Source organism: Scyliorhinus torazame, chromosome 16, assembly GCF_047496885.1.
Source record: "Scyliorhinus torazame isolate Kashiwa2021f chromosome 16, sScyTor2.1, whole genome shotgun sequence".
Lineage (NCBI taxonomy): Eukaryota > Metazoa > Chordata > Chondrichthyes > Carcharhiniformes > Scyliorhinidae > Scyliorhinus > Scyliorhinus torazame.
This window is the reverse complement of record NC_092722.1, coordinates 149,021,217-149,039,662: the sequence shown is the minus strand read 5'-3', so window position 1 is coordinate 149,039,662 and position 18,446 is coordinate 149,021,217.

The window sequence follows — 18,446 nt, the reverse complement described above, 5'->3', positions numbered from 1 at the left end:
ACCGTAATCCATGTACCTATCCAATAGCTGCTTGAAGGTCCCTAATGTTTCCGACTCAACTACTTCCACAGACAGCGCATTCCATGCCCCCACTACTCTCTGGGTAAAGAACCTACCTCTGATATCCCTCCTATATCTTCCACCTTTCACCTTAAATTTATGTCCCCTTGTAATGGTTTGTTCCACCCGGGGAAAAAGTCTCTGACTGTCTACTCTATCTATTCCCCTGATCATCTTATAAACCTCTAGCAAGTCGCCCCTCATCCTTCTCCGTTCTAATGAGAAAAGGCCTAGCACCCTCAACCTTTCCTCGTAAGACCTACTCTCCATTCCAGGCAACATCCTGGTAAATCTTCTTTGCACCTTTTCCAAAGCTTCCACATCCTTCCTAAAATGAGGTGACCAGAACTGTACACAGCACTCCAAATGTGGCCTTACCAAAGTTTTGTACAGCTGCATCATCACCTCACGGCTCTTAAATTCAATCCCTCTGTTAATGAACGCGAGCACACCATAGGCCTTCTTCACAGCTCTATCCACTTGAGTGGCAACTTTCAAAGATGTATGAACATAGACCCCAAGATCTCTCTGCTCCTCCACATTGCCAAGAACTCTACCGTTAACCCTGTATTCCGCATTCATATTTGTCCTTCCAAAATGGACAACCTCACACTTTTCAGGGTTAAACTCCATCTGCCACTTCTCAGCCCAGCTCTGCATCCTATCTATGTCTCTTTGCCGCCGACAACAGCCCTCCTTACTATCCACAACTCCACTAATCTTCGTATCGTCTGCAAATTTACTGACCCACCCTTCAACTCCCTCATCCAAGTCATTAATGAAAATCACAAACAGCAGAGGACCCAGAACTGATCCCTGTGGTACGCCACTGGTAACTGGGATCCAGGCTGAATATTTGCCATCCACCACCACTCTCTGACTTCTAGCGGTTAGCCAGTTCGTTATCCAACTGGCCAAGTTTCCCACTATCCCATGCCTCCTTACTTTCTGCAGAAGCCTACCATGGGGAATCTTATCAAATGCCTTACTAAAATCCATGTACACTACATCCACTGCTTTACCTTCATCCACATGCTTGGTCACCTCCTCAAAGAATTCAATAAGACTTGTAAGGCAAGACCTACCCCTCACAAATCCGTGCTGACAATCCCTAATCAAGCAGTGTCTTTCCAGATGCTCAGAAATCCTATCCTTCAGTACCCTTTCCATTACTTTGCCTACCACCGAAGTAAGACTAACTGGCCTGTAATTCCCAGGGTTATCTCTATTCCCTTTTTTGAACAGGGGCACGACATTCGCCACTCTCCAATCCCCTGGTACCACCCCTGTTGACAGTGAGGACGAAAAGATCATTGCCAACGGCTCTGCAATTTCATCTCTTGCTTCCCATAGAATCCTTGGATATATCCCGTCAGGCCCGGGGGACTTGTCTATCCTCAAGTTTTTCAAAATGCCCAACACATCTTCCTTCCGAACAAGTATTTCCTCGAGCTTACCAATCTGTTTTACACTGTCCTCTCCAACAATATAGCCCCTCTCATTTATAAATACAGAAGAAAAGTACTCATTCAAGACCTCTCCTATCTCTTCAGACTCAATACACAATCTCCCGCTACTGTCCTTGATCGGACCTACCCTCGCTCTAGTCATTCTCATATTTCTCACATATGTGTAAAAGGCCTTGGGGCTTTCCTTGATCCTACCCACCAAAGATTGTTCATGCCCTCTCTTAGCTCTCCTAATCCCTTTCTTCAGTTCCCTCCTAGCTATATTGTATCCCTCCAATGCCCTGTCTGAACCTTGTTTCCTCAGCCTTACATAAGTCTCCTTTTTCCTCTTAACAAGACATTCAACCTCTCTTGTCAACCATGGTTCCTTCACTTGACCATCTCTTCCCTGCCTGACAGGGACATACATATCAAGGACACGTAGTACCTGTTCCTTGAACAAGTTCCACATTTCACTTGTGTCCTTCCCTGACAGCCTATGTTCCCAACCTATGCACTTCAGTTCTTGTCTGACAACATCGTATTTACCCTTCCCCCAATTGTAAACCTTGCCCTGTTGCACGCACCTATCCCTCTCCATTACTAAAGTGAAAGTGAAGATTCCTGCCACTCTGCCTATTCCTTTATCGCCCGTGGCCAGACCCATTCCTCAGCCGGTGGATCCTGACCCACCCTTGAGGCGGTCAACCCGAATTCGTCGCCCACCTACTAGACTGGACTAATGAGCCTGTTTGCACATTAGACTCACTGAATTGTTGTGCAATAATGTTAACATGTTTCTTTTTTTGTAGTTCCAGGAGTTCTCTTTCGATATTTGATGATTGCACTTGTTTTGTTTGTGGTACAACCTCGTTGCTATGTTGCACCTGACACTTCCTATGTATATAGTTTAGCCTCATGTACATGTTGTAAATATTGCACACACATACTCAGCCGCACTCAGTACACACCAATATTTATTACCATGTAGGCACATATCCTTGTGAAAAGGGGGATGTCATGATATCCATATTAACATATCATGGTGCAATCACACACACACACTGATGGACAGGTAGATGGACCAATCAACACACACACAACATCACAGCCAATCACCAGTGAGAGCACACGCACTATAAAACAGGGAACACCACAGTTCCCGCTCATTCTACCAGGAGATAGCTCAGAGCACAGAGCTCACAGTGTGCCTCTCAGACATAGACCATGTGCTGAGTGCCTCTCTAAGATAGTGCTAGGTAGGGCTGGGTCCACAGGTTAGCTGGTGAAGTACGAACCACAGCCAGAAGTTAATAGTTATTATTGTACAGAATAATAAAACAGAGTTGTACCATCTACAACCGTGTTGGTTCGTTTGTGGATCGGAACACCCAACACGACAGGTGGTAGTGGCTTTGCACTTTAATTATTTAGACGAGCTTGAGGTAGATTTGAAAAGAGGCTCATTGAACACATTTGCTAAATCTGCTTTTATGAGACCCTGGATTAAACGGCAGTTTATGTCCAGCCCCCAATAGTGTGACATGTCCTTCTCCGGGAATTCCCTCCGCTCCAAGAGTTGCTTTGCAACAAGGACAAACACTGCCTCACAGTTCCAGGGACCCGGGTTCAATTCCGGCCTCGGGTGACTGTGTGGAATTTGCACTTTCTCCCTGTGGGTTTCCTCCGGATGCTCCGGTTTCCTTCCACAGTCCAAAGATGTGCAGGTTAAGTGGGTTTGCCATGCTAAATTGCCTCTCAGTATCCAAAGTGGTTAGTTGGGGTTACTGGGTTACAGGGATAGTGTGGAGGCGTGGGCTTAAGTAGGATGCTCTTTCCAAGGGCCAGTGCAGACTCAATGGGCCGAATTGCCACCTTCTGCACTGTAAATTCTATGATTCTTGATTCTATGATTCTATGTAGTGGTGAACAAGGCCTAATGGCTCGGTTTATTAATGCCTCTGGGTGGAAATGGGGAAATATGAGTGCTGTGCTAGTCCTTGCGCCACTGTAGAGAGGCTCATCTGATTTTGATGGCTATGCCTTGCATGTCACTTGTTGACATTATGACTAACACAGTACATTGGGCAGTAGATGGCCACCACCTTACCGTTGCTGGTGTAGCACAGTGGTTAGCACTGTTGCTTCACAGTGCCAGGGTCCCAGGTTCGATTCCCGGCTTGGGTCACTGTCTATGCGGAGTCTGCACGTTCTCCCCATGTCTGCATGGGTTTCCTCCGAGTGCTCCTGTTTCCTCCCACAGGTCCTAAAAGACATGCTTGTTAAGTGAATTGGACATTCTGAATTCTCCCTCCGTGTACCCGAACAGGCGCTGGAATATGACGACTAGAGCTTTTCACAGTAACTTCATTGCAGTGTTAATGTAAGCCTAGTTGTGACAATAAAGATTATTATAATATAAATATTATAGATATTATACAGTGACCCAAGAATGGCTGCATAAATGTTCCAGGAGGGAAGATTAGGGCAGAGGAGACCCAGTGTTTACTTGTGGCGATTGAAGGGGGGCACTTTTTAAGAGTACATTAGCTCCCTTTTACACAACAAGAAACATCAATCTTTGTTAAAACTTACTTAGCTGGAACCACTGCCTCACTCGACCAGATCTTATTAAAAGAACGGATCAGGCCCAAATTATGTCATCATTACACAATCTGCATATTTAAAGAGGACCCCCTTGCATTGGTAGGATATTCTTGACACCTTAAATTTAAAATACCAGATTGGGGCAGTAAGGAGCGGGCAATGCCCTGCTCCACTTTAACGAGCCTATCCAGCACCCCTCTAATTTCCACCTCATTTTCACCAAGCTAAAATCGAACACTTGGAAATAGCTAGCAATCAGGAGAGTAATGTGCTCTGGAGAATGATTGTGCTCAGATATGAATCTTGTCTAAAGGTGATGAAGTTGTAAGATGTTTTTAAAATAGCTTTAACACCAGCTGTCGATAAAATCAGGATCGCAGCTCGAACAAAAAAGAATGTGATTTACAATGGATATCAAATTGCATATCTTTTCAGACTTAGCGGCTGAAATTCATAGGTAAAGGTAGACCTTTGCTAAAATACACAGGGAACCACAATTTCACAGGATTTGTTCAAAAATATTGTTTTCAGCATGTGTCAGAACAATGTGCTGTAAGCATTAACATTCTCTCCACACCACAGGAGATGGCGAGGTCCCTGAGAGAGCACAGAGAAACTCACAGCAGTGTTAAACCTGTTTTACCCAATACATTCACCATTAGTCACAAGTAGCTAACTGGGAATCCAGATGTGGCGAAATGCATTTTTGATTAGTAAATAAAAAAAGAGTAATAGACACGGTCACAGGGCATGAGATCTCTAATTATACGAGGTATGCATATACAATTATTTGGTTCTTTGTTGGTAAGGAAAAGCAGAGGGTGTGAGCATTTTTTTGATCATTATGTACAATTTACTTCCTTGGTGACTGATTATTAATTACCTGCTAAAATGGTATTTTGTACAGTTGTAAGCACATGGGATACAGCGGGGTTTTTCAAAGCGTGGGTCGTGACCCGCGTGTGGGTCGTGGGCGAGTGTCAGGAGGGTCGTGGAGCCACTGCCATCTTTTACATTGAGAATGGCGGCTGCTGCCGCCTTTTAAATGAAAGTAAATGAGGCTGTGTGGAGTCTTCTGACCAGAAACAGCAGCAGAGAGCAGGTCACATGCCCAGCACATCCACGTGATGTAAAGTGCCCTCCATGTGTGTGCTTTTGGTGCCAAATTATGGAGCAGAGTTGCTTCTATTTCCAGCTAATGGCAAGAGGACTATGAAGATGGATCATTTTATAAAAATTAAGAGATGGCCAGAGACACAAAGAGGCAGTGTACCTACTGGACAGGATCTCACAGCAGAATCTGCTGGAGATAGCTGCTCAGGAGCATCCAGGGCAGGTCAGCAATACCAGCACTATCTCTATACAAAGTTGCAGGGCCTCTGGCAAACAGCGTACAAAGAAGAAATCCAACTTGGGAACAAAGCAGCATAAAGATGATTTCTTGAGGTATGGTTTTGTCAATTGTTCCAATGCAAAGAAGAATGCAAAGCCCATGGACGAGATTCTCTACTCCCGCGCCGGTTGGGAGAATTGCCTGGGCTGCCAAAATTTCCCGGGACGCCAGTCCGACGCCCTCCCGCGATTCTCCCAAGCGGCGGGAACGGCCTGGTCAAGTTCCGCGGGCCAGAGAATCGCCGGAGACACCCAAAATGGCGATTCTCCGGCACCCCCGCTATTCTCAGGCCCGGATGGGCCGAGCGGCCAGGCCAAAACGGCGGGTTCCCCCTGGCGCCGTCTACACCTGGTCGCTGCCGTCGTGAACGGTGCGTGAACGCTGGGGTGGGCGGCCTGCGGCGGGGAGAGGGGGGATCCTGCACCGGAGGGTACCTCAAATGTGGGGTGGCCCGCGATTGGTGCCCACCGATCGTCGGGCCGTCCTCTCTGAAGGAGGACCTCCTTCCTTCCGCAGTCCCGCAAGATCCGTCCGCCATGATCTTGCGGGGCGGACTTAGAGAGGACGGCAACCAAGCATGCGCCAAATAGCACATGAGGCTGTCACCATTCTGGAGTAGCATCTCCCACGCGTATCCACTGCTGAGTAAAATAAGCATTTTGTTGCTATTGGCCTTCACGCCAACCTACAAAAGGTTGGATTTTCCATTTTCACAAGATGAAGATGGCATAAGGGGACTGGCTGAAGCCTGTCTGTGACATCTCCTCTTTTGAATTTGATTCAACTGAGATCGTGAGGACCAAGCAAACTCTCCTTTCACATTAAAGGTAAGTGAACTGTTGGTTGCCAAAAGTGGGTCCCGGGATAAAAAGTTTGAAAAACACTGGAATACAGGACCATATGAAACACACAACATTGCAGAGGGTAGTTGACATGGAGGCCAGGCAACCATTCAGAATAACCACTTTGAGCCAGCAAAAGAAGGAAAATTCAACCAATAATGAGCCACTCCAAAAAGGTAGATCAGGACAAAGAGTAAGCAGCATCCAATCACATTCTACACGCAGAGCTTGGGTGGACCTGATGAGTCTTGCTGTGTGAGTCAACATTCTCAGTAATCACTCTGAGGTATTCAAACTCCCTTTGCAATTGCAAACTGCACCAAGATATGCTGTGTCAGATAGATTTGTATCATAGTTACAAACTTTGGTGCAGAAGCAATATTGTAAAGTTTTGCACTGAAGGGTGACTTTTTCTTTAAGTAAATATATATGCGAAGTACGTTACGTATATTGTGTGAGTGAATGTAAGGCATCTTCTATGAACATTTGAGGATGCGGCTTAAATAGTGTCACCTTGGTTGCACCTTTGACTAATTAAGAAAGGTGGTGGGAGTGGGCAGGGCTGTTTCTTGATCAACAAGATGACCCAGCTGAGAGAATCATTTCTCTCACATCCCACATGATTACATTATTGCCACAGCTCTTCCTGTCATTTAAATCTTGGTGTGCGGGGGACAATTTTAAAGTTTGCCGATGACACAAAACTTGGAAATATTGTAAACTGTGAATGGGACATTGTAGAACTTCAAAAGGGCATAGACAAATTGGTGGAGTGGGCAAATAGGTGGCCAATGAAGTTCGATGCCGAGAAGTCTGAGGTGATGTATTTTGGTAGGAAGAACATGGGGAGACAATATAAAATATGAGGTAAAATTCTTAAAGGGATGCTGGAGCAGAGAGTCCAGAGAGTATATGTGCATAGATCATTGGAGATAGCAGAACAGGTGGATAGAATAGTTAATAAAGCTTATAGTATTCTGGGCTTTATCAGTAGGGACATAGAGTACAAGGTGGTTATGTTGAACCTACACTCGACACTGGTTAGACCTCAGCTGGAATATTGTGTATCGTTCTGGGTGCCACACTGTAGAGAGGATGTGAACGCATTGGAGAGAGTGCAGAAGAGGTTTACAAGAATTGTTCCAGGGAAGAGAGACTTCAGTTATGATGATAGATTGTAAAGGTTGGGACTGTTCTCCTTGGAGAGAAGAAGGCTAAGAGGAGATTTGATGGAGATGTTCAAAATCATGAAGGGGCTGGACAGAGTAAATAGGGAGAAACCGTTCCCCTCTAAAAAGAATCAAGAACGAGAGGGCACAGATTTAAAGTGATTTGCAAAAGAATCAAATGTGATGTGATTAAAAAACTTTTCCACACAAGTGGTTTAGGCCTGGAATGCACTGCTTGGAAGTGTGGTGGAGGCAGATTCAATTGAGGCATTGAAGAGGGCATTAGATGACGACTTGAATAGGAGCAATATGCAGGGGCATGGGGAAAAGGCAGGGGAATGACACTAAGTCATGATGCTTGTTTGGAGAGCCGGCGCAGATATGATAGGTCAAATGGCCTCCTTCTGTGTCAGACCAGTCTGTAATACTGTGATTTCCACACCACCAATGGAAAACCTAGCTTTCTTGGAAAAAAAAATAGCATTCTTTGTTGACAGGCTAAGGTTTATGCATGTTTCAATAGACACATAGCTTCTAACAAAGACTTCTCCACACATTGCTGAGGTGTTAGAATTCAGTTCTTCAACAACACATCTCTCTTTCCCTCAAGATGGACCATAATGCTATTTGGTACAGCAAATTTTGGCCAATTCCAAAAACTGGTTTCGGCAATTTCTGTTGAGAAGGAGGAATAAATGATGGATGTTCCTTAGATCACAGACATGAGAGAAACCAGAAAAATCATCTCAAATGAAAAAGAATTTGAAGCACCTCAGTTTGCAACTTCATAAGCAGAAAAAGTTCAGGTGATTGTATTACACAGTAAATCACAAGTGTCGCATGTACTCCTCTGCAATAGTGAGGGTTTTGTGATTTGCCAACCAGCAGAATATATTTTTCACTGCATTTTGCAAAAAAACAGAATGAGAACTCTTTCCTTAGTTTTGATTTTGGGCAAACTGGCCTTAACCTTTGAAGGCGACTGTGTCACATATTTACAGAAAACACAGGGCTGCAAAATTTGGTTGTATGATGTCTGTAATAGATGTTCTGACCCAAAATGGTGCCTGCAGTTTTCTGGTGCAGGCTGGGTTGGGTAGACATTTTGGATAGGTCCTTAGTTAGGGTGTTTAAGCCGTCCGGCAGAAAAATACAGAGAGCAATACTGGCGCATTTTCAACTTGAATGCGACAGTCAACAGTCCCCCTTAATCTCACAATGCTGAACAAGCATTTCACAACAGTAAGGGCCCTGCATCGCCACCCCCTCCTCCAGAGCTATTTCAAGGAATGCTGAAAGTCATACCTTCATTTCAGAGGCTCAGAGGGAGTTAATTTTCTCCCAGTCACGTGTGCTGTACCTGAAGTCCTCATCTGAGTCTGCTGCAGCAGAATTTGTTTGCAAGCTCACTCTCTGATGAGCTGGCACCTGGGCTAACCTTCCCCCTTGCCAGATGTAGGCCACTCAATCGGGTCCAGCGTCTCACCATGCGCAGATCCTGCCTTTCAGCAAACCTTTAAAGTATACACGTCAGTATCTGAGCTGATAGCTGTGAGTGGGAGAACAAGTGATGTTGTCTCTTCATCAATAGTTTCTTCATGAGGACAGAGTTAGCCCTAGTGGACTGGGCAGGAAGACTGAAAGGTAGGACAATTGATGAGCAGTGGCAGTAGTTTCAGGATATATTCAATTCCTTCCAAATAAAATGTATTCCAGAGAGGAAGAAAGATTGTAAGGGGGGAAAAGACATCCATGGTTAAGCAAATTAGTTAAAGAAAACATAAATGGCATGGTAACACAGAGGTTAGCACTGTTGCTTCACAGTTCCAGGGTCCCAGGTTCAATTCCTGGCTTGGGACACTGTCTGTGCGGAGTCTGCACGTTCTCCCTGTGTCTGCGTGGGTTTCCTCCGGGTGCTCCGGTTTCCTCCCACAGTTAAGGATGTGCAGGTTAGGTGGATTGGACATGCTAAATTGCCTTTTGTGTCCAAAAAGATTAGGTGGGGTTACTGGGTTACAGGGATAGGACGGGTTGCATCTAAACCGGAGAGGCATAAATATCCTGGCCGCGAGGTTTGCTAGTGTCACACGGGAGGGTTTAAACTAGTATGGCAGGGGGGTGGGCACGGGAGCAATAGGTCAGAAGGTGAGAGCATTGAGGGAGAACTAGGGAATAGGGACAGTGTGGCTCTGAGGCAGAGCAGACGGGGAGAAGTTGCTGAACACAGCGGGTCTGGTGGCCTGAAGTGCATATGTTTTAATGCAAGGAGCATTACGGGTAAGGCAGATGAACTTAGAGCTTGGATTACTACTTGGAACTATGATGTTGTTGCCATTACAGAGACCTGGTTGAGGGAAGGGCAGGATTGGCAGCTAAACGTTCCAGGATTTAGATGTTTCAGGCGGGATAGAGGGGGATGTAAAAGGGGAGGCGGAGTTGCGCTACTTGTTCGGGAGAATATCACAGCTATACTGCGAGAGGACACCTCAGAGGGCAGTGAGGCTATATGGGTAGAGATCAGGAATAAGAAGGGTGCAGTCACAATGTTGGGGGTATACTACAGGCCTCCCAACAGCCAGCGGGAGATAGAGGAGCAGATAGGTAGACATATTTTGGAAAAGAGTAAAAACAACAGGGTTGTGGTGATGGGAGACTTCAACTTCCCCAATATTGACTGGGACTCACTTAGTGCCAGGGGCTTAGACGGGGCGGAGTTTGTAAGGAGCATCCAGGAGGGCTTCTTAAAACAATATGTAGACAGTCCAACTCGGGAAGGGGCGGTACTGGACCTGGTATTGGGGAATGAGCCCGGCCAGGTGGTAGATGTTTCAGTAGGGGAGCGTTTCGGTAACAGTGACCACAATTCAGTAAGTTTTAAAGTACTGGTGGACAAGGATAAGAGTGGTCCGAGGATGAATGTGCTAAATTGGGGGAAGGCTAATTATAACAATATTAGGCGGGAACTGAAGAACATAGATTGTGGGCGGATGTTTGAGGGCAAATCAACATCTGACATGTGGGAGGCTTTCAAGTGTCAGTTGAAAGGAATACAGGACAGGCATGTTCCTGTGAGGAAGAAAGATAAATACGGCAATTTTCGGGAACCTTGGATGACGAGTGATATTGTAGGCCTCGTCAAAAAGAAAAAGGAGGCATTTGTCAGGGCTAAAAGGCTGGGAACAGACGAAGCCTGTGTGGCATATAAGGAAAGTAGGAAGGAACTTAAGCAAGGAGTCAGGAGGGCTAGAAGGGGTCATGAAAAGTCATTGGCAAATAGGGTTAAGGAAAATCCCAAGGCTTTTTACACGTACATAAAAAGCAAGAGGGTAGCCAGGGAAAGGGTTGGCCCACTGAAGGATAGGCAAGGGAATCTATGTGTGGAGCCAGAGGAAATGGGCGAGGTACTAAATGAATACTTTGCATCAGTATTCACCAAAGAGAAGGAATTGGTAGATGTTGAGTCTGGAGAAGGGTGTGTAGATAGCCTGGGTCACATTGTGATCCAAAAAGACGAGGTGTTGGGTGTCTTAAAAAATATTAAGGTAAATAAGTCCCCAGGGCCGGATGGGATCTACCCCAGAATACTGAAGGAGGCTGGAGAGGAAATTGCTGAGGCCTTGACAGAAATCTTTGGATCCTCGCTGTCTTCAGGGGATGTCCCGGAGGACTGGAGAATAGCCAATGTTGTTCCTCTGTTTAAGAAGGATAGCAAGGATAATCCCGGGAACTACAGGCCGGTGAGCCTTACTTCAGTGGTAGGGAAATTACTGGAGAGAATTCTTCGAGACAGGATCTACTCCCATTTGGAAGCAAATGGACGTATTAGTGAGAGGCAGCACGGTTTTGTGAAGGGGAGGTCGTGTCTCACTAACTTGATAGAGTTTTTCGAGGAGGTCACTAAGATGATTGATGCAGGTAGGGCAGTAGATGTTGTCTATATGGACTTCAGTAAGGCCTTTGACAAGGTCCCTCATGGTAGACTAGTACAAAAGGTGAAGTCACACGGGATCAGGGGTGAACTGGCAAGGTGGATACAGAACTGGCTAGGCCATAGAAGGCAGAGGGTAGCAATGGAGGGATGCTTTTCTAATTGGAGGGCTGTGACCAGTGGTGTTCCACAGGGATCAGTGCTGGGGCCTTTGCTCTTTGTAGTATATATAAATGATTTGGAGGAAAATGTAACTGGTCTGATTAGTAAGTTTGCAGAGGACACAAAGGTTGGTGGAATTGCGGATAGCGATGAGGACTGTCTGAGGATACAGCAGGATTTAGATTGTCTGGAGACTTGGGCGGAGAGATGGCAGATGGAGTTTAATCCGGACAAATGTGAGGTAATGCATTTTGGAAGGGCTAATGCAGGTAGGGAATATACAGTGAATGGTAGAACCCTCAAGAGTATTGAAAGTCAAAGAGATCTAGGAGTACAGGTCCACAGGTCATTGAAAGGGGCAACACAGGTGGAGAAGGTAGTCAAGAAGGCATACGGCATGCTTGCCTTCATTGGCCGGGGCATTGAGTATAAGAATTGGCAAGTCATGTTGCAGCTGTATAGAACCTTAGTTAGGCCACACTTGGAGTATAGTGTTCAATTCTGGTCGCCACACTACCAGAAGGATGTGGAGGCTTTAGAGAGGGTGCAGAAGAGATTTACCAGAATGTTGCCTGGTATGGAGGGCATAAGCTATGAGGAGCGATTGAATAAACTCGGTTTGTTCTCACTGGAACGAAGGAGGTTGAGGGGCGACCTGATAGAGGTATACAAAATTATGAGGGGCATAGACAGAGTGGATAGTCAGAGGCTTTTCCCCAGGGTAGAGGGGTCAATTACTAGGGGCATAGGTTTAAGGTGAGAGGGTCAAAGTTTAGAGTAGATGTACGAGGCAAGTTTTTTACGCAGAGGGTAGTCGGTGCCTGGAACTCGCTACCGGAGGAGGTCGTGGAAGCAGGGACGATAGGGACATTTAAGGGGCATCTTGACAAATATATGAATAGGATGGGAATAGAAGGATACGGACCCAGGAAGTGTAGAAGATTGTAGTTTAGTCGGGCAGTATGGTCGGCACGGGCTTGGAGGGCCGAAGGGCCTGTTCCTGTGCTGTACATTTCTTTGTTCTTTGTTCTTTGATAGCGGTGTGGGCTTAGGTGTGGTGCTCTTTCCAGCGCAGGTTGTTGCTAACTTTGGTTGGCTCTTAATTAGTTGCTCGTTGTGTCTTTACTTAATTTGCTCTGTTTCTATAACCTTTGCTCTAGAGTCGCCAGGTATCTTTATGATACCACCACGAGGTTCAAGTTCAAGTGCTGATCAATAACTCAATACACCAGTTAGTAAGATTCAAATCAATGCACATTTATTATACACAGTCAATAACTACTCATGCATAAAACTCTACTTGCTAGACTATCTCTAACACTATAGGCCTATACTTAGCTTGGAACTGGCCCACCATATCAGGGGAACAAATGGCCTTTCGTTCAGGTTCTGAGTCTGTAGGATTCTAAGCTGGAATAGACTGGTAGCTAGGAGCATCTATCTCGTAGCGTGCGTTAACTGGAGACTTACTTGGTTGATGCGGCAGCTTAGGCAGTTCACTGTCAAGGGTTGGTTCGCGTTGCTGAGTGACCCTGCCAAGAAGGACGATTTGAACTTGGGGACTCTATTTTATAGTCCCCAGGGGCTTCCCGCCGTTTGGGGCGGACCCCGTGTCTGGTTCCAAATGATTGGACTACGTTCCGATCACTTGGATTGATTTCTCCAATACTGGTGCGGTTCCCTGATCGCTGGGAGGTCCCTGAGTGTCTGTTGGCCTTCCTTTGTCTTGGCTCCTGCTGGCGCCGAGGAGTCTGGCTTGGCCTTATTCACCTTAAATGTTTCAATTGTGCCCGGGGATCACTCATTAATATGTAGATGGCTGCTGGTTTCAGTGCTGTCTGGGTTTCTGTAAGTTCTAATACACAGGAAACTTTGCACCTGCTTGTTTCTCCTGTGTTGGCTGAATTTCCCTGCATCCTTTGCGGATCTCCAATTTAAATCGGGAAGTGGCTAACCCAGGTGGCTACAGGGTGCAGACTCGATGGGCCGAATGGCCTCCTTCTGCACTGTACATTCTATGATAAAAACAAAGACTAGGGCATACCATATTGCAAAGGCCAGTCGCAGGCTGGAAGATTGGAAACTTTTACGGTCAACAAAGGGTACTAAAAAAGTAATAAAAATAGCAATGGTAAATTATGAAAGAAAACTAGCGCAATATGTGTAAAAAGGATAGAACAAGCTTTGATAAGTATAGAAAAGTGAACATTGGTCCCCTGCAGGATGAGACAGGGGTGTCTACAGTAGGGAACACAGAAATGGCAGAGACGCTAAATCAATATTTTGCCTCAGTTTTCATTGTGGAGGCTACTGGTACCATCCCGGTGGTAACAGGTAATGCAGAGGTAATAGAAAGGGAGGATTCATCATCAATAGGGAAAGAAATACTGAACTATTGGGATTGATAATCCTCAAGGCTTGATGGCCTACATCCTCGGGTCTTAAAGGAAGTGGCAGTGGAGAGAATGGATCAATTGGTCATAATATTCCAAAATTCCCTGAATGTGAGAAAATCCAGTGGATTGGAAAAATGCTACTGTAATGCCTTTCTTGAAAAAGGGAGGGAGGTAGAAACTAGGAAACTACGGACCAGAGAGTTTAACATCTGTCATTGGGAAATTGTTAGAATCCATTGTTAAGGAAGTAATAACAGGAGATGTAGAAAGTCAACGTGCAATCAATTAGAGTTAACATGGTTTTCGTATTTAACTAATTTGCTTGAGTTCTTTGAAGATGTAACAAGCCAAGTGTAGAATGGGCATCAAGTAGATGTAGTATATCGGGACTTTCAGAAGGCAATTGATAAAATGCTGCACAAAAGATTATTACGCAAGGAAAGATCACTTGGGATTAGGGGTAATTTATACAGTTTGGATAGAAGACTGGCTAACCGACAGAAGGCAGAAATGGGTCTTTTTCTGGTTGGCAATAATAATAATCTTTACTGTCACAATAGGCTTACATTAACACTGCAATGAAGTTACTGTGATGGTGTACCGCACTATACCCCCTGGAGGTTCGCCCGCTTTGCGGTGGTCTGCTGTGCCCTCCACTACATGGCACAGCAGCTGTATGATGTGCTGGAGGTGGAGGAGGAGGAACATGTGATCTCATCAGAGGAGGAGACCGAGGAGGAGCTGGAGCAGGAGGGGCTGGAGAATGAGCTCGGGGAGGACAGGCGGAGGTGGCATGTATCTGGCATGCCAGAGGGCCAGGGAGGCCCTCATCCTTGCCCACTTCTCATAGGATGTGGCTTTGTTCGTCATCTCCCCCATTCTCCCCACCTAGTACCACCGTGCCCGGGGAGGGTGGAGGGCAACTGGGGGAGGGGGGTGAAGGCCAGCCCACAGTGCAGAATAATGTGACAGAAGCTTTACATGTCTCGGGCGTAATGTTTTTTATTGGTGAACAATCATGACCCTAAGCAGCTCGGTAGCATTGTAGATAGCACAATTGCTTCAAAGCTCCAGGGTCCAAGGTTCGATTCCAGGCTTGGGTCACTGTCTGTGCGGAGTATGCACATTCTCCCCGTGCGTGCGTGGATTTCCTCCGGGTGCTCCGGTTTCCTCCCACAGTCCAAAGATGTGCGGGTTAGGTGGATTGGCCATGCTAAATTGCCCATAGTGTCTAAAATTGCCCTTAGTGTTGAGTGGGGTTTCTGGGTTATAGGGATTAGGTGGGGTTACTGGGTTATGGGGATAGGGTGGAGGTGTGGACCTTGGGTAGGGGACTCTTTCCAAGAGCCAGTGCAGACTCGATGGGCCGAATGGCCTCCTTCTGCACTGTTAAATTCTATGTAACTGTCCCTAGCTACCGATGGTGCCTCCCCCACCAGGGCTCTCTCAGTGATCTTCAATCTTCTTAGCTCTCCGTGCTCTGTCACTACGTCTAGGTGTGGCCCCAGTATGGACTTCAGAGGTGGTGGCAGCCTGCTGCTTACCAGGCCTATGGCCTTTGAAATCCCTGGTGGGCATCCTCTGGAGGGCCTGGTGCCGGATGGTCCTGACCAACTTGCCAGTGGCATATGCCTCGCCGTGCCACCCTGTTCTGCCTGTTGACACCACAACATGCTGTTGTCAGGAGGGGGCGATTCGAGAGGGCTTGTGACCTCTGTCTTCTAGCAGGTAGCATGAGCTCCTTTGTGCAATGAAAGCAACGGCCACATGCTCATGGTGCATCGCAATCTCTGATTTTGGCCTCATCAAATTTCATGGCTGGGTTCTCTAAATAGCCCAGGCAATGTATAATCCAACCAGTGCTCTGCACCTGTGACAGGTGAGTTTAATTTTTCTCACACAGTGGAGCCCTGTGATACGATGAGTCTTCCACCTGTGAAGCCATCCTTCAGAGGCATTCAAAATCAGACCTCCCAAATAATTCAGCCAACTGGGTAGCATTTTGGGTTCGAAGGGAGTCACTGAAGCAGGTTCAGATGCACCTCTGGACAGGCAGAGGTCAGTCTGCTGACATTTCACACCCAAGACTTACTCGGATATTGCCGATGGACAGCTGTCAAGAAGGAATCAAATGAGGGAAAGGTGAAAAACCACACAGAGTAAAGGAAATAGAAATACCTGTGAATGTGCTTGGGTGGAGAATGGGACACGATTGAATGGAAGAAGTGAAATTAATGGGAAATAAATAGAGGAATAATGAAAGAAATAAAAGATAGCACAATGAGAAGAATATGAGAAGAGTGAAAGCGAGATAGGTGAAATACCAACAAGGTGTGGCAGGCTCCAGTCATTCCAGAGTCTGGTGGAAGAATAAAAGCAAAGAGCTGAAATGATATTTGCTTAAGGAATGGACTGGGAGGCTGCAGAAAGATTTAGACAGTTTAGGAGAGTGGTCCAAGAAATGGCTGATGAAATTCAACGTGGGCAAGTGCGAGGTCTTGCACTTTGGAAAAAAGAATAGAGGCATGGATTATTTTCTAAACGGTGACAAAATTCATAATGCTGAAGTGCAAAGGGACTTGGGAGTCCTAGTCCAGGATTCTCTAAAGGTAAACTTGCAGGTTGAGTCCGTAATTAAGAAAGCAAATGCAATGTTGTCATTTATCTCAAGAGGCTTGGAATATAAAAGCAGGGATGTACTTCTGAAGCTTTATAAAGTATTAGTTAGGCCCCATTTAGAATACTGCGAGCAATTTTGGGCCCCATACCTCAGGAAGGACATACTGGCACTGGAGCGGGTCCAGCGGAGATTCACACGGATGATCCCAGGAATGGTAGGCCTAACATACGATGAACGTCTGAGGATCCTGGGATTATATTCATTGGAGTTTAGGAGGTTGAGGGGAGATCTAATAGAAACTTACAAGATAATGAATGACTTAGATAGGGTGGACGTAGGGAAGTTGTTTCCATTAGCAGGGGAGACTAGGACCCGGGGGCACAGCCTTAGAATAAAAGGGAGTCACTTTAGAACAGAGATGAGGAGAAATTTCTTCAGCCAGAGAGTGGTGGGTCTGTGGAATTCATTGCCACAGAGGGCGGTGGAGGCCGGGACGTTGAGTGTCTTTAAGACAGAAGTTGATAAATTCTTGATTTCTCAAGGAATTAAGGGCTATGGAGAGAGAGCGGGTAAATGGAGTTGAAATCAGCCATGATTGAATGGTGGAGTGGACTTGATGGGCCGAATGGCCTTACTTCCGCTCCTATGTCTTATGGTCTTATGGTCTTATGGACTCACAGTTAGGTTAATGCTGTGGCTTGTTGAGGCTAACGTTCCACAGGTTAGTCTGAGCACCTGACTGGTATGACCAACTTCCAATACCACTGAAATAAATAAATAACCAAGCAAGCCAGCAGAAATAACAAGCCTACATACAGGGTACAAAAATAAGCTACACCATCAGTTGCAGTTGGAAGGAATGATTAAAGATGCTTCAGCTCAATGACACACTCTCACAGACAGAACCATCAAACAGCAATTGAGAAGACGAAAACTCATTGCAAAAAAATGTAACTATGGGGTGAAATGTAATGCCCTCCCCTAGTTGGAGGCAGAGGCGCATTTGATAGGTGGGGGACCCTGTTGTTTTCCTGCCTCTGTCCCGATTAAATGAGGAGCGGGAAAGGGTGTTCATGGCCTTCCTGCCCTACTGCTAATTGAGCCCCTTAGGTGGGCAATTAATTCCACTGCAGCCGGTATTGAACCAGAGGCAGGCGGGGGGAGTTGCTATCTGGGAATCCTGAAAAGGAAACCCTGTTGGGTTTGCTTGCAGCTTTCTGGGAGGAGGGGTGGGCTGTTCCCTCACGCCTGATTGAGTGACCTGGTGTCAGGAAATGGCGGGGGAAGGAGGGGCGAGGCACCCTTGCTGCTGACTGCACCCATCCCCTCTCCTGCCACACCCTCTCCATGACCCCCATCCCATCCTATCTCACCTGTGGCCTCTAGTGGGTGCATTGCCAACAGCAACCACCACTCCTGGTGGCACTACCTGCAATGGACAATTGTCAACCTCTGATTGGATTTCCACCATCAGGGAAGGCCCACCGATGGATACTTAATTACCTAATGTGCATTTAATATAGTGAGCATACCCCAAAGGAGGCGATGCGGGTTTTGCTGGCTCCTAGCTGGCAGGCGAGGGAGTTGTCCACATTAAATTCCGTCCATAGACACTATTAAAAATCTGGGAACAGGAGGACTGCTGATGGTGAATTAAATATTCCGGTATTGAGCGATATCCTGTGGAGAATAAAAGCAGATAGCTTTTGCATTCTGTGCAGTTGAAACCCACAGATTTGTGTGTGATGGGAAAATTACCCTTTCCTAAAGTTGTCCTCTCCCGAGGAACATAAAGGAACACAGGAATATAGGAACAGGAGT